This window comes from Cavia porcellus, unplaced genomic scaffold, assembly GCF_034190915.1.
Source record: "Cavia porcellus strain 051 isolate PalLab524CR breed Dunkin Hartley unplaced genomic scaffold, mCavPor4.1 scaffold_5, whole genome shotgun sequence".
NCBI lineage: Eukaryota > Metazoa > Chordata > Mammalia > Rodentia > Caviidae > Cavia > Cavia porcellus.
Window position 1 is genome coordinate 41,217,045 of NW_026947488.1, and position 24,743 is coordinate 41,241,787.

At 36.3% G+C, this 24,743-nt stretch overlaps 1 long non-coding RNA gene across 1 annotated transcript in view; it reads right to left on the bottom strand.

Annotated features, from left to right (window-relative positions):
- Positions 1-14,848, bottom strand: part of LOC134475883 (uncharacterized) — a 44,311-nt gene extending 29,463 nt beyond the window's left edge. Inside the window, exon 1 of the long non-coding RNA XR_010047211.1 lies at positions 14,713-14,848. This is a non-coding gene — a long non-coding RNA (uncharacterized LOC134475883). The remainder of the gene's footprint in view (positions 1-14,712) is intronic.
- Positions 14,849-24,743: the final 9,895 nt, after the last annotated feature.

A 24,743-nucleotide genomic window follows, 5' to 3' on the forward strand; every position in this document is an offset into this window, starting at 1 on the left:
ATGGGTCAGGCCATTCCCAGTATGACTGCCTCTCCTGGAACCACTATCATGACAGTGTGTGGCGGAGACAGAACCAAGTTCCTTCTGTGAGACTTTCCACCACAATGTTTGGTACTACCTAGGAAACAGTTTCCAGAATATTCCCCGAGGCTTCTCTCAGACAGGAGTCAAGATATTCCACCCTTCTCTCACTTAAGTGAAGGAAGAAAAAGCCATAGCAAACCAGTACCTCTTGTCATCTCTCTTTTGAAATGTGTACTCTTAATATTTTTATACTTTTCAGGCGAATTTGGACTTAGGTTACAAAAACTTCTCTTTTCCCTAGTGTTTTCTGCAAATTATGCAATAGTAACCCAGTGCCTCCTTTTAGAGCGTATGGATACTTGCAACCTCTTATTTGTTGTCTCAGCTTTTTACAATCTTAGCCAAACTGGAGACAGAAAGAATTCTAATTAAATATATATTTACTTGTATATGCATCTGTACATCACTTATATTTTCCAATGATTTTAGCGATAGTTAAAATATTAAAGCGAAACATAATAAAGTGTGTTATTAGGATTGTAGAAAAGTCATGTAAGGACTTAACCCTGCCTCATTAAAGGAATTTCACCCAAAGGAAACGGAGGCAGGGGTGAGGTAGTAGTACTGAGATCACCTTGTGTTTATTTTTCAAATAGTAGTTAAACATTAACTTGAAAGATGGGATTACAACTCATACTTCTACTGCTCTGATCATTGTCCCTAGTTCAGCACTGTGCAATAACAAATGTTTAATGACTGGTTTGCTGACTAAATGATTCAGAGCATGAAAAGCAAATTGGTTTTTTGTTGATAGTCTTGGCAATGTGCAATGCATGCCCATTAAAGTATGCCATTTTTATTGATGGGTGCCGTTTTGGGGTTCTATCAATGTTTGACAATTTTTCCTTTTTCTTCACAATACATGCAGCCTTTCTTTTTTCAAAAGAAGCAGTTAGAAGAAAAAAAAAACCAAAAAGTTGATGTGCATTTTACAGATGGTGAATTTCAAAGAGAATTTCAGCCTAAAGTTTAGGCCTGTCTTGGATTGATATGCAATTCATATTTTTCTTATGTATTTATAGATGTAGGAAGGAAAGTTGGACATTCCTTATTCTTCTTTGAAGAAATGTCTGTCAAGGAGTTGAGAGCCTAAGTACTTTTATAGGAGGAAAAAATAGCTGTCATAGAAGTCAGAGTTAAGTGAGAATTGGAAGTGTAAACGACATGGAATCTATTTACCAGATAATAAATCTGTGTTCTCTTGAAGGCCCTGAGGCAGCCACAGGTGGTTCTTACAGGTGATTTCAACTCAGTTGGAAACTTATTCCACAGCTCGGGAATTTCTGTCTTCAAATCAGCTGCCAAATAGAATTCAGGGACAGTCTACTAGTAAGTTGTTTATATGATTTAAGGACTAAGAATATGCTATTAAACCAATGGACATTTAATTTCAAGAATTTAAGACTAAATACATGGGAATTTGCTAGGCAAAGGCAACAGTCTTTAAAAGTCTTAATTGTCTAATACCAAATAAAGACTTCTGATAGTTATTTGTTGATTTGTGCACTGTTCTTTCATTCAGCTTATATTTATTGTTCATATATATTTTGCCAAATTCCATTTGGCAGCTGATTTGAAGACAGAAATTCCGGAGCTGTGGAATAAGTTTCCCACTGAGCTGAAATCACCTGCAAGAACCACCTGTGGCTGCCTTCAAAGCTCTAGATCCAAAGCATACAATGGTTGCCAAAGGCGAAATGAAGGTCATACATTATATAGGTCCTTCTTTATGAAGAGCATACTTTATGTAGGTATACTGACTTCAGTAAAATGTATTCTTAAATTTGCTTTCACTTGTTTGACTGCTTAAATGTAACTACTAGGAAATTTAAAGTTATACAAGTGGCTTACATTTTATTTCCATTTGACAACATTGCACAAAAGATCTGCTCACCAAATGCTCAGGCCATCTTTCTGCCTCTTGGGCCCACACTAGTGAAAGTCTAGATGTGGGTTTTCTTGCTATTCACTGACAGTTTGAGTACATTGTCAAGGGTCTCCAAGAGTGGCATTTAATTTCTAGCCTGGACTCTATATGGACTCTTAAAATGCAGCACTCAAATGCAATACTGTTTCTGATAATATTTTTTGAGCTATTTTTTTCTTGGACAAGTATGGGACAAACTTTAGGGATAGTGTCTTTTGGAGAGAATATAAACCTCTTATTAAATATTTGAGAAAATTTTTGTTCAGAATAATTATCACAAATGTTTGCCTGTGCTATATCAGTTATTATTATATAAAGAATAATTTTGCTCAGGTTAAACAAATAAGACAGAAAAGATAATATGTGGTTGGAGCATGACCCAAATTGAATGATCAGTTTCTTTTTGTTATCTATCTATCTATCTATCTATCTATCTATCTATCTATCTATCCATTTGGTCCTCAAACTTGCCAGGCGGGCTCTGTGCTGCTGAGCTATCTCGATGGCTGAATGAAAAATTTAAAGAGACAAAGCCATTCCCCAAACTGGTTACCAATTAGCAACAATTACAATTATTGACACTGTCCACCTTCCTTTAGAATTTCCTAGGTGCACTTTTCCTAATTTGTGGAAGTTCTAAATATTTCCCTTTCCTCTGAGTGCCCAGCATGGGCAGAGAGAGCCAGGTGAAGATCTGCTTCTGCCTGCTGGGTGCCACCACTGGAAGGCCCTTTTCTCTGCATGCCTAGAGCTGGAGGAGCGAAGACAGACAGATCCACCTCTGCATGCTATGCACTGCCACCAAAAGGCTACATCCTGCAGGAGGTCAGCATGGGCAGAGAGAACCAGCAGATCTGCCTCATCTTCAGGGAGTTGCCACTGGAAGGCTTCTTCCTGTAGGCAATCAGAAGGAGCAGGGACACATAGCCAGGTAAGCCCTGTGCATCTGTAGGCCCCCATTGGAGGCCCTTGGTTCCCTCAGGCAGCCATCATCCACTAGAAGAATCAGACAAACAAACTCCTGGGTGTCTGCCACCATTGTGGGAGTCCCAGTATAGACACAATAGGTTAAGAGAAGCAGCCCAACCTCCACGCACCCCTGATCATAGGGAAGCCACAGTGTAGCTGCATAGGTCTGGAGAAGCCTGCACCTCGCCCTGCCACTCCTTGTAAATCTGGAATTAGAGGAACCCAGGTGTCTATCCCATCTCCCTACACTGCCTAGGGGCAGCCAACATATAAAACTGGGGCCCCACAACCAGCTTCTTGGGAGGAACGCAGGAGAATGTCAAGATGAAGGAGCAAAAGGTAAACTCAGACCTCTAGCCCACACACAATAAGTCTGGGAGACACAGTCATGGAAGAAAACAAAAGTCACACACCTGAAATTTCTGAGATGATAGCAAGTAAAGTAAGGAAACAACTTCATGAGATTGTAAAAGCAGTCAAATAAAAAATAATGTCTCAAGTAAAAAAGAAATCACAAACACACTGAAAGAATTGGTCAGTGGGTCTAAAGAAGACATAAACAAAAAAGAAGAACATAGGAAAGTGGTGGAAACCTTGAATGAATGTAGAAAAGAATTATAAAGCATGAAACAGATTCAAAGAGAGATGCAGGAAATTAAAAGTTCAATTGAAAACTGACAAAACTGCTTAAAAGAGACTTAAGATAGACTTTCAACCTGAAGATAGGATTTCAGCTAGTGATTGTGAAAGGAAAGATCTCTTAAAAATAACATGGAATCAGGAAATAACAATTCAGTGGCTGCAAGATGAGGCAGAGAAGCATAATTCATGAGTGATAGGTATCGGTGAAGAAGCAGGGGTTAATAAAAATGAAATTAAAAAGGGTATTCAAAGAAGTAATAGAAGAAAACTTCTCAAAGATGGGAAATATATCTGGCATGCAGACAAGTGAGGCATATAGGACCCCACCTAGCCATAACCAAAGTAAATAATAATCAAGAAAACCAGAAATTCAGCACTATAACAGAATATTAAAAGCTGTTAAGAGAAAAGAGATAGATCACCTATAAAGGAAAACCAATTAGAATCACAGCAGACTTAATCAACACAACCCATCAAGTCAAGAAGACTTTGGAGTGAAGTGTTTCAAATTCTGAAAGAAAACAACTTCCAACCTAGATTGATCTACCCAGAAAAACTATCTTTCAAAGGTGATATTTCCATGATAAAGAACAACTGAAGGAATTCATGACTACCAAACCAACCCTACAGAGAGTGCTAAAGAATATTCTAGAGAGAGATAAAGATGACCATGATTCCAGGAATAGCAGCAGAGGAAGAAAGCCAAACAAGGCAGGCAATTGAATGAAGGGGAAAAGTGGAGGGCCTACAACAGGAGGATAACTGATGTATGCTGGTTGTAATCATTAATGTAGACAGCCTCAGGTCAGCAACAAAACGAAACACAGGGAGAGTGGATCAAGAAACAAGATTCATTGATATATAGTATACAAGAAACACGTTTAACTGGAAAGAAAATTCATAGACTGAAAAATCAAAGGAGAGAGAGCATTGTTCCATGTGACAGGAGACCAAAAAACAAAAAACAACAAAAAAAAAAAAAAAAAAAAAAAAGCAAGAGTAACTTGCCCATCAACTGCAGAATGAATAAGAAAGATATGGTATTTTCATGCACTGGAAAGCTACCCAGCTATGAAGTAGAATAATCTCAAGGCTCCTGTAGATAAATGGATGCTACTGGAGATCAGGTCCATGGCTGAAGCAGTTAAAACTCATACGTGTGAACCCTAGCATAAGAAACAGGCGTTAAGGGATCTGAAAGCAAAATAATGTAAGAGCAAAGGAAAACACACCTGGGAGGGAAAGGTGGAAACTACTCTCAATTTTTTATTGTCTTATCTTGAACTCTTGTATTATTTACACAATTTTGTTAGGTTTGATTTTGTTCTACCTTGTTTTGGTAGATTTTTATGCTGTCAGGTAGTAGGGGAAGCTATTTTGGATATAATGGGATATACTATGGTATTCATGTTTTTCTATTATATTGCTTTGAAATCTTATAATGCTTTCATTCATTGCTCTGATTGATTTTACTCTGTTTTGTTTGATTTTATTATGTGTGATGGTGTGAACAGCTATTTTAAAGAAAATGAGACATTATGTTAGCCATTGCTGATTTCCTAACATCTTGTTTTGAAGTCCTTCCATGCTTTTGTTCTTCTGTTTTGATTGGTTCTATCCTGTTGTGTTTTATTTGATTTATTACATTTATTCTATTACCATTGTATAGACAAATTTTTTGAGGAAAATGAGATATGATGTAGCCATTATTTCTTTCTTTCTATTTGAAGTCCTGTAATGCTTTCATTCTTTTGAATAGTTTTGTACTATTTTGTTATGTTTTATATTATTGTGTGTTGAAAGTATGCTCAACTATTTTGAAGAAAAGAGACATTATGGTAGCTATGTTAATGTCCAGTTGTCTTGTTGTGAAGTGCTGTGTTGCTTTCATTGTCCTGTTCTGATTTACTTTGTTATTTTCTCTTTTATTTTATTCTCTTTAAAATAAATAAAAATACAAAAAATAAAGCAATAAAAAATTAAAAAAAAACAAAGTTAGGAAATCTGTTTGTCATGGATTGCTTGCAAAAATGGCTGTGCTCCCCTCTCTATATCTATGTCCACTTGCTATACAACTTTGCAACTTTTTTTCGCTGAATGATGGAAACTATTTCTCATCCCAAGAGTCTGATGTGGCTGGTGACTTGCTTTGCTGAACATCACAAAACTGACTGTCAGTTCTAAGTCTGGAATTCAAGAAACCTTAAATGTATGGCTGCCATGAAAATAATATCAGGCTATCTGAGTAAAAACTTTCAAAAATGAACTCTCCCAGGTAAGATCATCCTAGCACAGCCAGCTCTTGCTATTTGTCAGCTGGTCGAGGACATAGGGTTTAGCTTATTTGAGACCAGAAGAGCAACTCATTTGAGCTCAACTCCACTTACTAGCCCACAAAATCACGAGATAAATAATGATTACAGTTTTAAGTCATCAAACATTAGATGGTTTGTGTGCAGCAAAAACTAAGTGATAAAGTCCTTAAAATGTTTTATTTTCCTAACAACTCCCCCCCCCCGGACAAAAAAAGGACAATAAAAACCCAACTATCCCTAAGTTTTGAAGGTTGGATTAAGACTGCTGATTAGTTTCTCTAAATATTTAAGTGGTGATCCTATTAGAACATTGAAATCCTACTTCGTGTTTACAAAATAATTTAACTTTACATTATTGAAATTTTAGTAGGCACAAAGGTAAGAGGCTGGAAGAATTCTGGTCTTTACATTCTTTTAGTAAGGTCAATTGATTTTAAATGTTCAAAAAATTTTTCTCTCTAGGAAAGTTTTCACTGAAATAAATATATATGTACATCACATCTTCAGTGATTTTGACAACTCCAAAATGTCTTACTCTGTTTTACTATGCCCTCTGAAGATCTGAATATAGTCATTAAATGTCATCCCCTAGCAGACAAATTGCTGATATTATTTCTGTTTGAATGAGATAATACCATAATCAGGGTGCATTTTAGAGCTGCTCTTTCTTCAGGGAAATTGTGCTTACTTTATTGTAGCTGGATTGAATATGAAGGTGATGAATCATATGACACTTGACTATCTTAGAGATTTGAAGAAATAACCATTCTATTTCAAATATACACATAAGGCAGTGAGTTCTTTTAGAAACATTTCTTTAAAAAATATTATTCAAGAAACAAGCCATTGTTTGCACAAAGTGGTTCTTGATTGAGTAGTTTTTTTCTTTTAATGAAAGCATATGGAGCAGGGGTGCTAGAGAGTAGCTTCCATGGGGCAGTGCCATGCAGGGCAGCCATATGGAAGGATTATGGGTCTTTTAGAGTCTGGCAGAAAATGGGCACAGAGTAGAGGGGATAAGTGAAATGCTGAAGAGTTGAGCCCAATACTAAATAATCGCTGTCCTTCAGTTAGCCACAAATCCACTCAATAACTTCCTTAAATATAGGAAGGTTCTGGCCATATTTCTTGGTAAGGCTTGGAGCTTTATGTTTGAATGTTTAAAGGGCTGACATGAGCATTGAAACAGAGAAGAGACGATATAATTATTGGATGGTAACAATGCAGATTTTATGAAATTATGGGGAGATACTGGAGTCATCCACAATAAGAAATTTCATATTCCAATTAAGATTTCTGGGCCAGGGATATAGCTCTGTGGCAAAGTGCCTGCCTGGCAAGCATAAAGTCTCTACAATTCTGATTGACAATACAGCTCAAGTTATTCACAAAATAATGCATTTAATCAACAAACAATATATCAATACTAACCAAAGTAATACATCATTAAAACACTTTCCATGAATTAGGTAGAAAACAAAACAAAACAAAACAAAAACAAAAAACAACAAAAACCCCCCCTAACTGTAGAGATCAATAAACCAAACCCTAACACCAACTCATTTTACAAGAAGTCTGTAAATACTCCTTGAAAAATGGATCCACAGTGGATGTACTGATCTTTACAGATGATAGATGTAAAAACTACTTTGAGGTTTATGTCAGAATCTCTGAAGAAATACTTCCAGTGGATAGTGCAAATGGACCCAGTTGCATGACAGTCCTGAAAGCAGATGAACCAGAAGCATGGAAGAGCCAGGAGAAAGATGTGAAATCGCCAGAATACCTTCTGAAATTTCAGACTCCAAGTTGGTGTTGTTTAAGGAGTGCATGTGTGTGTGTGTGTGTGTGTGTGTGTGTGTGTGTGTGCACACGTGTGTGTGTGTGTGTGTGTGTGTGTGTGTGTGTACATGCATGTTGGAAGTGTAGGGTAACCTAGAACGAAGAAACCTCACAGTGAATCTTTAACTGTTGTGAGAAGATTTCCAACCTACTAGACATGAGGCTCTATAGGTTCCAGAGCTGATTAATGAAATTCTGGTTGATGATTCACATTTCCAGAAATTGGAGATATCCACCAGGAGTGTGGTGCCGCAAAGCAGGACATGCTAAAACCAATACTAGGATACTGTTTATCAAACTAAGGGTTATGGATTCTCTAGAGAAATTTTTTCCTTTGGAGTTTCCATTTGACAAATGTCTAAAGAGATCACATTGTAAAGCTATTTAGGATCCACCAGATGACTGCTCATGAGTACATCTTGTCCTGCAAGTGCAGTGTCAGCATTTGCATACACAGAGATAAGCAATAATACTAAGAAATCACTGCATGCTTTCTATCAAGATTTCACAGATGCAGGCCAGGGATTTAGCTCAGTGGCATAAGCGCCTGCCTGCAAGCACACAGTCGTGATCCCTGGTAAAAGATTTCACAGATGCATATTAAGAGAAAGGTTATGGGATAATTGAGCCACCAAGTTAACATAAACACGTAGGGTGTGTTAAATTCTGGACCTAAAGCTAGGGCCTTGAATTTTTATCTTTCTTTGAAAACATATCTGCATATTATTATTCATACCTGAGAAATCCTCAAGTAGAATATGTTCATGAAATGCTGCAGGAGGAGAAGTCCTGTGAGGAGGGATTGTTAAAAAACATCTGTGGCCTCACACTGAAATTCTTCTGCACAAATTTAAATTCAAATACAAATGCATTTAAATGCAGAGAAAAAGAAATAAAACTTCAGCTCCTCAGTTCCACCGTTCATATGTTTCAGTTGCCACTTTTCTCCAACCACACGTGATGAGTTCAGTGTCTACATGGACTGAGTATTAATTGCATTTCATAGTACAGTGCAGATGGTCCATGAACTATAGTTTTCTCCAGTGTAGTGTTAAAACAATCTTTGTTTAGTACTAATGATAATTTTATTTTGAATTTTGTTCTTTTCTTGGTTTAGCAATATATCATATAGACCTTGTTCGTGATGCTGGGCAATGAACCCACCAACAATCTAATGTGCTTTGTGGCTAAGCTAAGCCATGAGTATTAAAATGCAATTTTAACTTAGGATACTTTCAACTTACCATGAGTAATCAGTGGAATGTATTCATAAACCAATGAGTATCTGTACATAAAATGGCTTCCACAACAGAATTTCACCAGATAGTATTGTTCCATGGTCTCCAAGTTTCAAAATTCTCTACTTCTTTGGAGAAAGGTGTAAAAACACTTAGCCAGGTATGTGACAATTAAAAGATAGAGCTTGGAATGCTCTATTTTCTTGGTAACCACATGTAAGCAGGCAAGTGAAAACGTGTGTTGAGATGTAAAATATGTAGCAGGTATGACACATGTTGGAGAACATAATCTGGATAATCAGGCTTGACTGAAGTTAGTCATAAGAGGAATTACAGGCAATGTAAATTTCTGTAATCACATTTCAAAATTTGCATACATTTTGATGTACATTTGAGAGAAAGAAAGAAGAGTGTGGCACAGACAGTCTTTCAAAACTAAGAAGGGATGATGAGCAAAGTTCCAATGAAGAGCTGTGGTTCAGTGTTGGATAAATTCGGTGTTGAATAAGGTGACTTAGTTTCTTCCAGTTTGACTCTCAAAGTAGAGGGCCAGAGAGCCTCAAAGATTAGAGTTGATAATTGCACCCTAGGGAAGTCACCCAACTCAGTGAGTAGGTTGTGTGGTATCTGTAAGGACACTGATCTCAAAATGCTGGGACTTCCAACGTCTACCAGGGTTCCCAGGCATAATTATGTCATCACTGCCACAAGATACCAGACTTAAGAAAACACAGAGTAGAAACCATTAATAATCTTCAAGACTCTTTGTGAGAGTGTGTCATGCATCTGAAACCAGGTCATGATCTGAGGGGTACAGATAAAAGTTGCCTGTAGAAGTTTTTTTGAGATCTCATCAGCATAGGAGTTTAGAATTATATCTAATTTGTGTTAAAAAGAAAATAAGAAATAAAGAAAACAAGCAAACAAACAAAAAAGAAATGTAATAACCTTACTTATATACCATTGAGAACTAAGATTCATTTTCTACATAACCATCTTGTACAGAATCAAGGCGCCTTATATTTTTGCCTCATCACTGGAATGAAATATTAAACACGCACAATGTAGTGGAAGGGGGTGATATTTTGACTCAGACTGTTGAGGATTTAGCTTACAGTTGGCTGGCTCCAAGGCAGAAAGGGCCCAGGGGGCAGACAGTGCCTTACTGTCTGGTGATCAGGAAGTGAGGTGAAGAGGCAGGGGCTGGGATGAGAATGTAGGTTTCCAGGTCACACTCCTAGTGACACATGCCAACCAGACCACACATGCTAACAGCACATTCAGATATAATGGAACAGCATATATACTAGGCTGCTTAAATACCAGAAATTAATTTCCCGCCATCTGGAAGGCTGGGATGTCCAGGATTAAGATGTTAACAAAACAGCTTTATTCTATAGGGCTGTTTTTTCGTTTTTTTGCAATGAGTATCAAACCCACAACCTCATTCTTGCCAGGCAGGTACTGTGCAACTGAGCTATATCCCTGGTTCTCAAAACAGGCTTTATTCTGTGGTCTCTTGTTTTAACTTGTAAGATGGTCTTGGTTTTGTGCATTCACATGGGTTTCCCTTTGTGAGTGTGTGTGTATGTGTGTGTGTGTGTTTGTGTGTGCACGTGCATTTAGAGGTACTGGAGGATGATTGGGGGCAGGGTGTTCAAATGTTTGTTTCTATGAGGACAGTAATTTTGTTATGATAGCCTCACTCTCATGAAATAATTAAAACTAATTACATGCCACCCATATATCAAAACATTGGGGTTTGGGCTTCAGTGTACATTTTGGGGAGATGTTGTTCAACTCTTAGCACAGATGTAGGGAGCTCCATGCATGCTTTCTGTAGAATATCAGGGAAGCAAGGGATAGGGTTGTCCTTTAGCACAGACAGAAGGAGGCATGGATATTTGGAGTTGTAGGTTTAGGAATTTCCAGAGATTAGTGGGTACCCAATAGAGAACAGAAGCAAAAGAGTGAGAGGGCTTTGAGTCAAGATAGGCTAAATCCATGCAGATCAACAATTAGCAACTTGTGCTGTTTTATTTTAATAACTACTTTATAGTGTGTATGTATATTTTATACAACTGTGCTCACCATCACCTTACTTTGTTATTTTTCTTACAACATACTAAGTTAACAAACATTTAAGTTATGCTTAGTGTATATGAGCCACAGTAGTAAATGTTTTATAAATTTCAACTCATTAAATTTTTATAAAAATACCAGTGTGCACAGAAAATTGCTAGTCTAGAAATGAAGACTGTATGGGACAAAGAGGTCAAATAATAACCAGCGGTTCCCCCAGATAGGGGTGGTTCTGCTGAGATTTAAATCTAAGAGTTCTAGTTTCAGAATCCAGGCTTTTCATCAGTTTGCTTTTCTAATCCAACCTCCCTCCCTAATCCTTCATTCTGCTCTTTGATGGTTAAAAGCTACAGCTTAATAGCAAAGGTCAGTTCATGTTTTAGCAGATTTTACTGAATTCGAGGAAAGCAAAATCCCTGCTAGCCTGTTAAAAACATTTCTGCCCAAGGAAGTCACAGCTAGCTCATCTGTTTTCTGTCACCCTTACTCACTCAATAACAGTGGAACCATTTTAACCAAGGATTTAGTAGTTTTAAACCCTTTCAGAGGTCTAGCTGAAAATTCAAGTCTCCCTTTTGGAGCTAGCAAGGGTTCACTGAAAAACTGAATAAGAGTTTTCATTTTCTAGTTAAGACGTAACTCATACATCATATAATTCACCTTAGATGGTAGACAATTCATGGTGCTTAATGTGCTCACAAATTTTTACAAACATTCCTACTACTGAATTCTAGAACATTTTTATCACTCTCACAAAGAAATTCCAGAGTCTAGCAATCAACTCTGTCTACTCCCCTTTAACCTCTTGTATGCCAGTATACTTTCCATCATTTTAACAAATACCCGACTACCCTGAATTTTGAAGAGAAAATGTTGATTACAGCTGATAGTTTTGGAAGTTCTTGTCCATGATCAGTTGGCCCTGTTACTTTGGGCCTCTGATGAAGTAGCCCATTATCACAGAAATGCAGAGAGGAATAAAACCACTCATTTCACTGCCAGATAGCAAAACAAAGCAAGGAGATGACCAGCTCCCCATAAGAGGATTCCCCCAATAATCTAAAAGCTCTCAGCAGGCCTCATCTCCCAAAGGATCTACCACATCGAAACAGGCCTATCCATGGGCACTTTCAGAACTACTTTTAGTCTTTATGAATGTATCTATTTTGAACATTTCATATAAATGTGACCATTTAATATTATTTTTTGTCTTTTTCCTTTTTATCAGTACCAGGGATCGAACTCACGACTGCCTGCTTGCAAGGCAGGCGCTTATGCCACTGAGCTAAATCCCCAGCCCTGTATGTAATATTTTTTTATGTATGACTTTTTAAACTTACTATAATGTTCTAAAGGTGCAGCTGTGTTGTAGCATACATCAGTGCTTGATTCTTTTTAAGGCCAAAAACCCTAGTGTAAGGCTATAACATATTTTTTTTATCCATTCATTTGTTAATAGACATTTGTTGATAGACATTTTTTTCTGTTCTTTGGTCAATATAAATAATACTGCTATAACACCATGTACCAGTTTCAGCACATATGTAAAGTTTTCAGTTTTCTTGGGTACACATCTAGGAGTAGCATTTCTGGCTCATTAAGTAACTATGTTTAATCATCTAAAAAACTGATAATCTTTTTTCAGAGGGTTGTTCCATTTTAGCTTCCTGCCATGGATGCAAGAGAGTCTTATTTATTTTTATGTCCTTGTCAATATTATGAAGCATTATCTCACCATGATTTTAATACACATTTAAATAATGGTCAGTGATGATTTTTTCATGTGCTACTGATTATTTGTGTGTTTATTTGGAGAAAAATCTGCATATTCTAGTCATTTCTCTATTTTTATAGGATTGTTTTTATTAATGACTTATAAATGTTCTTTGTATATTTCAGATACAAGATTTTTATAATATATATAGTTCAAATATTTTTCCCACCCTATGTGTTGTTTCTCACTCGTTCATACTATCCTTGAAAGCTGAAGAATTTTAATTTTGACTGAATCTAATTATCAATCATTTCTTTAGAAGCTTATTCTATTGATGTTATAGCTAGCAAGTCACTCCCTAGGTGAAGATCATAAAAATTTGTAATTTAAAATGATTTTCTTTTAAGAGTTTATAATTTCAATTCATATGTTGAAGTGTATGTTGGCTAATTTTTTACATACAATATGAAATTGAATCTCAAAATCTTTCTTTTGTATACGGCTATTTAGTTGTTTCAACATTCATTAAAAGGGCTTTCTTTTGCCCTTGAATTGTCTCAACATTTGATAAATATTAATCCATTAAAACATGTATATTTATTTCTGGACTTTTAGATCTATACCACTGATTATAATAATGCAATTGCTGTACAGTCTTGAATGATGTAGCACTATAACAGAGTTTGCAAATGGAAACATGAGTCTTCTGATTCTTGTCTTTAAATATATTTTTATTTTTTCTATTAGGACTTTTTACATTTCCACATGAGAATTAGAATTAGCTTATAAATATGTCCTAAAAAGTTAAACTGAGATTTTGATAAGGATTGTATTGAATATATAGATATGCAGATTAGCTTGGGGACTATTTCAATAATAACAGTATTACATCTTCTAATTTATGAACATAATATATTTTCTACTTATTTGGGTCTTCTTTCATTTCTATCAAAGATGTTTCATTGCTTTCATTGTACAAGTTTTAAAAAGTTGACAGCCACTGTGTGTGTGTGTGTGTGTGTGTGTGTGTGTGTGTGTGTGTGTAAGAGACAGAAATACAGACAGAGATAAAGACAAAAAAACGTGAGATGTGAGAAGCTGATATCCAGCCATTTTGCATTCATTCATTTAATTAATATTTATTGAATGCTTATGCTCATGAGGAATATTCTCTCAATTATGCCAAGTATTAACTAAGGCAAGAGAACAGGGTCTAAAGAAAACAGAAATGATCCTAAATGTCCATTTGTAATCAGTCACTTTAATTCCTACCCAGGCTTTTTAAAACATATATAAAGAAAACTGATTACTCTGAATTTTATTACTTCTTTGCATCTCTCCTCAATAGTGTGATGAAAAATGAAATGGTCAAACTGAGGATCAGTACAAAGAGAGTCAAGAGAAGGTTATGATCCAGCAACTATTTAATTGCTACCTGAGAAAGCATGAACTATAAATGTTTCTCTTATCTCTATCAAATTGCTTAGAATCTAGCGACAGCTAAAAAGATAGAAAATTGTCAGTTCTTCAAGATGAGGATGGATAACTTTTCAGAATCTTTGCTGATCCAAAGCTCTTATGAGCAAACATAATACACCATCTCTCAGATTTATTTTCTATAAAAGAAATGAGTGTGAGAAATTTTCTATTCATTGTGGCAGCAAGAGAAAAATGTTTTTTCATGGAGTATATAATTTAAAGTTATGAACCAAATACTTATCTGAAAATTATGTCCATCTTCTTTTTAGAGGAAATACTGTATGTTGTTCCACTATAAAGTCTATCTTTGCCAAGAATATGTTTGTACAGTATTTAGTGATCATGAAAAGATGCTCATTTTCTATCGAACTCTGCTTATTCATGAATGAACCAATATAGAATCTTACAAAGAGCACTTACCCGGAATGACACTGGCCTCGGGAGTATCTTTCTGGCTGAAAGAGAGAACTACAGACTATTGTTTTCTCTCCAAGGTGCACAGGTGAAACACCTACTTCCCCTCTCTGTGTGTAATTGCCTATAAAGCAAACATCCTGTGATCCTTGCTGTAATGGAACAGAGCACTGGGCTGTGCTGTTCTGTGATATGGTTACCACGGCTGGAGGTAAATCCATCTGTGGACATTTCAGCACCTGGCTAGTTCTTCTGTGTGAATTTCGATGAGGAAGTGGGACTTGGGATGAAAAACCAATATAAGACCAGTGCTGTTTGTAGCCTGGAGTGGAGCTCATGAGACAGAGAAAATGAAAGAGATGAGCTCTTCAATATGTAGTGTGGATTATGTGAGGATTACTAGCAAATAAAAATGTATACATCAGGGAGAATGTTCTGCCAGAGATTAATTTCCTCTTCTCTTTATTGGTCATACTTTACAGAGAGATCATGACTCATTTTGGAGCCACAAAATCTATTTCTTTACATTGCAATGACAGGAGGTTTGGGTGTGCATGTGTATTTGTGTGTGTATCTGCTTTTATAGATCAGAGAAGGAAAGTTTTCAGGCAGATAACTTTGGAGATCTAAGAGGATCTAAGAGGAGGGGCTGTGGCATCTGAAGGTTGAAGTAGAAAAAGTTAATTGTGTGTAGATACTTTTGCAGGGCTTCAGAAAATGAGCAGCTCCTGGGACCTGATAGCAGTGCCCAGATAAAAGGTCCCCTCCCCACATGCAGATCTGAGCAGAGCTGAACAGGCAAAGACAGGTGGTCACCCGATTGCTGTTTCTCTCAATATATCGGTAATCTGGCCATATCACCTGAGTGTCCCCTAGGCATCTTGTTGTGCACCTCAGAAAAGCCCTGGAGTGTGGCAACTGTAAAAGGATTTTTTTTAACATTTGTAGGTGGAGGTTATTGGTCCATCTATGTTGGTATTACTAGCTGGTGCTCAGAGTCCCAAGTTCTAATACTGTGGCAATACTTGGGAGAATTGATAGAATGAAGGAGTAATCTCTATTTCTTGTTTAAATGCTGCCAACAAATATGTGCCCTCATAGAAACTTGCAGATATATGTTTTTTTTCCAGGGGAAAAGATTCAAATTTAAGGAAAACTGGCCAGGTGTGGTGACTTCTGCCTTGAATCCTAGGGTTTCTGGGAGGCTGAGTCAGGAAGGTCACAAGTTTGAACCCAAGTTGGGAAACTTAACAAAAGAGCAAGACGTTGTCTCAAAATAAAAGTTAAAATTATAAAAAGGCTGGAGATATAGCTCAGTGTGAATGTGAAGGCCGTGGTTACTTACACACACACACACACACACACACACACACACACTACATTCTCCACTGTGAAGACTTACTATTGTGCTATAATACATAACACAGTTGAATATCAATGAAAAATAAACAAACAGTTCAAAGAAACAGAATAAAAATGTGGAAACACACAGGCACACACACACATGCATAAACAAGTCAGTCAAGGCGCAAAGGCAGGTGGATCAAGATACAACAATCTTCAACCACTGTTGCTGCAACATTTGGACATCCACATGATAAAAGGCCTGAGGAATTATATTATATGAAAGTTAATCCAAAATGTACTAGAGAACTAAGTACAAAATGCAAAATTATAAAGTCCATAGGAAACAACAAAACACAAAGCTTAGGTGAGCTTAGTTTTGGCTGGTATTTCTATGACACAGGAACAGAAGCAGGATCTATAAGAGAAAAAAATTGACAATTCATTAAGATAAAAATCCTCCACATAGAAATAAAACTCCAAGCAATGGATGAAGAGAAGATATTTGCACCTAAAGTCTACAGAGAATTCCTAACGCTTCAAAATAGAAAAAAAAAAAAACAAAAAAAAACCAAAAAAAACCCTCACTAATTAAGAAAGGGCCAAATAAATGTGCAGAAAACTCACTGAACATCTATATGAAAAGATGTTCAGTTTCATAGGTTATTAGATTAAAGTAAAAACACTGCTGCCACCAAATGCTGACAAGGAAGTAGAATGACAGAAACTCTTACGCACATTACTGGTGAGAATGCATAATGGCACAGTCACTTTGCAGGTCTGTCTGGCATTTTCTCATAAATCAGAACATACTGTTACCTAGGACACAGCCATCATGTTCCCCACTATTTGCTGAAATGAGTTGAAAATTTAAAGATCACATAAAACATATACATGAAAGTTTAAAGCAAGTTTATTACAATTGCTGAAACTTTGAAGCAACCAAGATGTCCTTTAATCTATGATTGATTAAACAAATTGTGCTGTACCTATGTAACTGGATGTTATTCCTGCACAGGAAGAAATGAGTCATGGAGTTGGGGAAAGACAGGATTTTTCGAAGGCATAGAACGTGATGCCTGGGGGACACGCAGTGGATATGATTATGAATTGCTAAATGAATGAAGTTCATCTGAGCAGGTTATATCTTCTTTGGGCTTCATCTCCAGTGCACTCAGGAAAAGACAAATAAGCTAGGAGAAAGTAGAATGGTCAGTAGTTGGTCAGAGGTTTTGGAAAGAGGAGAATGAATAGGAGGAATATGGGATTTGGAGGGCAGTGAAGCTATTTTGTATTATATAACAAGGGTGGAGACCCATTGTTATGCATTTGTAAAACCCAAAGAATGTGAAACACAGAGTTAATTTTGACACAAACTTTGGAATCTACTTTATAAAAATGTATCAATATTGACTCACTAATGTTAACAAATATACTATACATATACTGAAATGCAATATTAAGAGAAACTGTGTGAGGGAACTCTCGCCAATAGGGCCATAAGAATGTGCACAATATTGATAATTGTTAGGGAAATACAAATCAGCAGCTCACACTGGTAAGACTGGCTATTCCAGGAGAGGACTCGGGGAGGGGGGGTGCAGAGAGAGACAGAGAGACGAAGACAGGGAAAGGCAAAGAGACAGAGAGACAGAGACCAACAGATGGAGCAAGGCAGAGAGAGATAGTGAGAGAGAGAATAAAAAGAATTGGTGAGTAATGAACAAATTCAAATCATGGACATTGTGGGTAGAATGTAAAATGGTACAGCTGTTATTGAAAGCCGTATGGTGACTTCTCAAAAAATTAAAAATAGAATTACCTAGTAATTTCATTTCTAGGGGTATAATCAAAAGGATTGAAAGCAGATTTCAAAGAGATATTTGTGCAGGCATGTTTACAATAGTATTAGCCACAATAACCAGAAGGTGAGAACAACATGAATGTCCACCAAAGGATGAATACATAAACAGAATGCACTCCATACTTAAATATATATGCAGTGTTGTTCAGTCTTAAAGAGCAGAGGAATTCTCTAACATTCTACAGCACGGAGTAAATTTAAGGGCATTAATCTTAGACAAATAAGATACAAAAAGACAAATACAATAGGGTGCTATTTACATGAAAAAGCTCATGAAGTCAATTTCATAGAGACAGAAATTAAAATTAAAGTTAAAAGAATGTTACCATGGACTGTGAGGAAGAGGGAACTGGGAGTATGATTATATGTAATGGGGACAGAGAAGGGATACACAATCTGGAGCCCACAGGCCACATACTGTCCTGGATGGCTACTAATGTGTGCCTGAATGTAATAAACTTTTAACTTTATTTATGTTAAAAATTTTAGTGACAATTTTCATAATTCAATTGCATGATACTCTTGTGTGGACCTCATAGGGGACAATGGAACCAGAGATTAGTGTACCACTTTCACAAAGTGAGATTAAACAATCCCACTAGATTTATGCTTATGTTGCCTCTTTGCTTTAATGTTATAATTATAACAAACATTTTTAAAAGGAAGTTTTATTATTTATATCATTGACTACATCATATATTTTATATATAGCCAAATAAAATTCCTTTTGCCTTACGTGGCCCCAGTAAAAGAGATTGGGTACCCATGGTGTAGATTATCAGTTTTACAAGGTGAAAATTCCGGAGATCTATTGCCCAGTAATGTGAGTGCACTTAGTGCTACTGAACTGTATACTTAAAAACTGTTTAAGAAACAGAGAGTACAACTCAGTGGTATGGGGCTTGCTCAGCAGCTAGAAGCCTGGGATTAAGCCTTAATTAAAAAGGTTAACAGTAGAATCCAATATGTGTTGTGATTGTCAACATGATTGGATAGAGAAAAACCTGGAAAGTTAGTAAGGCACACGTGTGAGTGTGATCTTGCAAGTGTTTTTAAAGGCAGCTAGCATATGGGACAGCAAAGTAAGGGGGGACCCTCCTCAAGTGTTGGTGGCACCATTGATGAAGTGGGGGCCTAAGTGAACAGAAAATGAAGCAGGAGGAAATTTGAGTGTGGCGCTTTATTTCTGTCTCTCTGCTTCTGGTTGCCACGAGGTAAACACCTTTTTTTCCACAGTGTCATCCCACGATGATATCCTGGCATGGAACCAGCCGACCATGGACTGAAACTTCCGAAACTCTGAGCCCAAATCATTGTTCCCTCCTGTAAGGGGATTTTCTCAGGCATTTTTTCTCTCTGATGGAAAGCTAGTACTTGTGAGTTTTGTCTCTATAAAAAACAAGGCCTATTAATTAAAAAATCATTCAATAGACTTCCATGTCAAAATCTACAGGTAAAGATATCGTAATTGTTCTTTTCATCCTTGTAATAAGAAAAATAAACAAAGAAAAGTCATACTCAGTGATTTTTCTTGAGTCACAAGGCAGCCTTACCTTAAAGTCTAATGATGTGGATAAATCCAGTGATGAAGCCAAGGTTTGTTTACTGGAAACAGAAGACACTTCAATCAAAAATCAGAATATACCAATGTTGTCTACTGTTGGAAGCCAAGTTTATACTAATGTGAAACAAAGACTTTTGGGGGACCCTCAGTCTTGAGGAGCCAACACATTTTTATGGCTTTTACCTTTCAACCCCCATTAAATTCTTGGAGTAAGAACTAACAAAGAGCTCTTTGTGGCCTTGAGAAGCAGGGAATAGTACTTATCAAGAAGTGCACACAGAACTTTTCCCATAACAAAAATCCACTCTCCAGGCAAACATATTTCTAGAGTTTTCTACAGAAATGGCATTATACCTATCCAAACCCTTCTATAGTCCTATCTCATCTTAAAGGGTAGAGATCCAAATAGTTAATGGAGGTCAGGACTTAGAGGAAATTGACTTGGAATGCCAGGGAGGGGAATGGAGGGAATAAGGAGACAGGGAACCTGCACCATGGGAAGAGAAATGTGAATTTGACGGTTGGCATACAAAGGCCCAGGCTAACAGGTACACTGAGATTTAATTGAAATACTTTACAATGGCTACCCCAACAACAACAACAACAACAACAACAACACACACACACACACACACACACACACACACACACACTCACTCACACACACGCACATCCCTTTTACTGTCAAACCAATACCATCCAGATATTCAATCTTTAGTTTTCTGATGCTGGGATAATCCCCAGGGCTCTGTGTATACTGTGATGCATTGAAGTCAAAGGAGCTGCTCAATGCAGACTTCTAAGGGGAAGTGTTTACAGAAACTTATCACCAAGAAAGGAGGCCTAAACAAGTGGTCACTCAAGAGGACTTTAAAATCTTTGGATCTTCAGGAAATGTTAAGACTGGCAATATTATAGCTACATGTATTCTATTTTCTTAAAGAATGCCTATTCACAAGTTCCTACTAACCAATTCAGGTGTGATTCTCAAAAAAGAGAGGTTAACAGTCACACCAAAAGGAAACAGGAGACAAGTGATTTTTTTTAAGTAGGGGGATAATAATGAGGTGAAAAGGTGGTAGTGTGAATGGGAAAGAGGACAGGGAGGAAGTAGGGAGCAGAAAAGAGAGGGCAGGCCAAAAAATGAAGGAAAAAATGGAAACCAAGCTTTTGTAAGGGAAGGGAAGGGAAGGGAAGGGAAGGGAAGGGAAGGGAAGGGAAGAAGAGATAAAGGGACAGAAAAGGAACGGGGAAAAAGAATTAGAAAGTTTCTTGTACAGGCACAGATTCCCAGTGAGAAATGTAATCATTTGCAAGGTAAATATATATTCCTAAAAATTGTACTAATATGCAACAATAAATATAAAAACACATGAAGGATATGGCTTTTTGATATGACAGGAAATTTCTACATCAAATTTGGTTATTTTCACAATGCACATCTATGAATATACAAAACTAACTTATATATTTTGTATGGACAAAATGAATACTACGTGAATTGTATTACAAAAAAGGTTGCTTACAAAAGATTCATTTAAAAATGTAAAGAGATAGAGAACTATATTTTAGGGTACACAGTAAACTAGAGAAAACTAACATAGCCATATCAAGTTAAGTCAAAGTAGATTTCAGAACAAGATACATTAGTAAGTATCATAAAAGGGCAATGTATAAAGAAAAAGGAATCACTTCATTCTTGTTTTAATGAATCCAAGATGTGTATGCCCTTAATAACACTGTCAGAATGCATGACGTAATAACTGCTAATACTAAAGAAATAGATAAATTTACTGTTTTGTTGAAGGCTTCAGTGTACTCTTTAGTATCAGGTAAAGAAGAAAATTTTAGGAGAAAAGTATATGAGTGAAAGCACTTGACGACTGAGTTTATGAAAGTTTTTAAATAAAACACGAATAGCATAGTCCTCAAAAATATGTTGATGTACTGAACTTGATTGAAACTAAAACTTCTGCTCTGTAAAAGGCACTGTTAAAAAGCACACCACAGACCAGGAGAAAATTTTTGCAAAAATGCATATTTGATAAAGGATTTACATCCAGAATATACAATGAACACTTGAAATTCAATGATAACAAAAATTTTTCTTTAAATGAGCAAAAGATCTGAAGAGATACTTCATTTCTAAAGATACTGAGAATGGCAGATAAGTTTGTGAAAGTTTCAGCATATTTATAATTAAGGAATTTCAAATCCAAACAATAATGAGGTATTACGATATACTTAATGCCTTAAAATGGCAAAAATCCAGAGATCTGACAACAATGATTGCTGGAAAGAATGTGGAACAACAGGAATTCTCGTTCCCTGCTGCTGGAAATGCAAACCTTGAAGTTACCTTGAAAGCAGTTTAGCAGTTGCTTACAGAGTTAAGTATAATCTTACCATATGATTCACCCATTATGCTTCAAGGTATTTACTCAAATGTTTTCAACACTAATATCCAAATTAAATGCTTTTTGTGAACATTTACAGCAGCTTTGTGGTTATGAAGTCACAAAAATGTACAGGCAAGCAAAATGTCTTTCAACAGATAAACGAATAAACAAGCTGTGGGGCATCTTTGCCAAAGAATATATTATTCAGTGATAGAAAGAGGTGAGCTATCAAGCCATGAAAAGATATGAATGAATCTTAATTGCACATTCCTAAGTGAAAGGAAGGAGTAAAAAGACTACAAACTGTATGGTTTCAATTACATAATAATTTGGAAAAGGCAATACTATAGTGATGACAAAAATGTCAGTGCTTTCCTAAGGTTGGCAGAAGTGGAAGAAGGTTGCATAAGTGATGTACAGGGAAATTTGAGGGCAGTAGAAATTTTCAGTTTGACAACGCTATGATGGATACATGAGGCTGTGCTTGTATTAAAGTCCATAGAAATTCACAGCACAGAGCTTAAATATTAATATATAACTTTTAAAATTCATCTGGGTATGTAGGAGAGTCCAGGATGGAATATTTAGATTGACAAAATAACCTAACTAAATTATACATGGATGAAGCAGCCTGACTAAACCGATTGAAGGAAAAAGATCTCAGCTTACTAACTTTAGATATGAATAGAATCTAGAAGACTGGAGGCAAGAGAAATTACATGTAAACACTATTCTGGATGACAATGTTATTCTTCATAAGTGCATGGGTTAAAAATTTTGATATCAATACACATATGTACTAAATTTGGATAATCATGTCAATATTGTGGGTGGCAAGAAAGTGATTTGAAATTGTTAAGTGTGATACTATTAATAAGTAAAGGGAAGAATACAAAATACTCTGTGTGATAATAGAATAGAGTAAGAAACATGAGTACAAGCTCATGTTTAGCTATACACACACATATATTTATAGGATATACATATGGACATGGATATTATTAGCTATATCAACATATGTACTATGGCTAGGTACATGTGTGCACAGTATGTGCAATGATATTTGTAGTGGCAACCCACACACGTACCACTTAGATTTTGGTTTCTAATTCCTTTCACAAAAGTAGCTCCTTATATAAATTATGGATGCTAAGATTAACTTGTAAAATACAGATGGATCTGGGGAGTCTGATATTGCCAGAAAGTGAAGTGTGGGGAAACACATCACTGAGCAGGAAATACGGCAAAGGGACACAGGAGGTCCTTTAAACAGTTTTCAGTGACTGAGCCTGGAAAATTTAGAGCAAAAAATAAAAGTAATGTTAGATTATAGTTCAAAGTACAAAATACATATCCATGATATCCTGTTGCCAAAATAAGGTAGCATAGATGATTAAGAAAGTTGGGAAGGGGTCAGTGCAGAAGAATTCCTGGTAGTTTTCATAGGTTGTCCACTCTCAAAGAGACGAAGAATAGACTCTCCACTTTGGTAGGGGCAGTGTATATTGGCTTCTTTCGAGTTCAGTGTGGAAATAGTGGGGCAAAAGGATCACGTGAAAAGAAAGAACAGACAAGGTCCACCATGAAAGCCAAAAATAGTAAGTCTATATTTATATGTGTTGAAAGTGGCATTTTATTTCTGTGATCTTCCTTCTCTACACACATAGCCTATGTCTAATAATCAACAAATATCAGAACAGCCCCAGTTGATGGATATTCTAAAAAAATAGCTGATTCAGCATGCTTAAAAACCATCAGTATCACTAAGACCTCAAAAAGTTAAATAAACTTGCATAACCAAAACTGTCTAAAGGAAAGAGAATCATTAATGATGGTATGGTATACTGGGTAAAATCCCGGAACAGAATGAAGAAATCTGAATGAAGCATGGACTTTATTGAATAATAATGCAGAATTATTGGTTCACCATTTGTAACAGATTTTTATATTAATGGAACGTGTTATTGTAGGTGAACCTGAGTATGGCATATATGGAAACTCTCTATGGTATTTTCTTAATTTTTTTGTAAATACACAGTTACTGTAAAATCAAATGTTAAGCTTAAAATAGATAAATATAATATAGTTAAAATATACATTATCTGTCTTGATTCTTTCTATTTTGGGGACTTATATGTCTTTTCATATACTTTTATTTTTACCTAACACTTTAGTTCAAATTGTTTTTAGTCTTACTTACTCTTTAAGACTAAATCAATTCTTTTGAAGATCAGCTCTTCATTTTAACCTTCCACATGTGCTAAACATAGGCTGATATGTTCTCTTATATTTTAGTATATGTGCTGCTGAGGCGACCAGAAGGTGGATTCTTGAGCCCTACCTGTGATTCCACTCAGAGAACTCTTGGCTTTGTAATTCTATATTTTCTCTCTTCCCAGAGTTGTTTCTCTGAAGAGTTCCTGTTTTGTTTTTTGGTTTTTTTTTGTTTGTTTGTTTTGGTTTTTTGTTTTTCTGTCTCCTCTGATTTTGAATTCAATTTTAAGTCTGTATTGTCTAAATATCAGTCTACAGTCTTGATCGCTGACTGCTAGGTTTTGATGGTTATATAGTTATGTGGCTATATGGTCATTTTACTTTAGCCCTGCTATTCTAATAGCCTCTCTGGAAAACATGCCAATCTCATTCCTGCCTCAGGCCCTTGGTCCTTCAGACTTTCTCCTTTGGAACACCCCTCTCCCAAACATTCCCTTCTTATTCTCCTCCCCTTCATTCCAGTCTCAGCTTGGATCTCAGGTCCTTAAAGAGAACTTTTCTACTATCTTATCAAAAGTAAAGTGCTGGTATCTATTTTTAATTGGTTTATTTTTCTTTTTAGTATGCTACCATGTTACTCCTCAAATAAGAA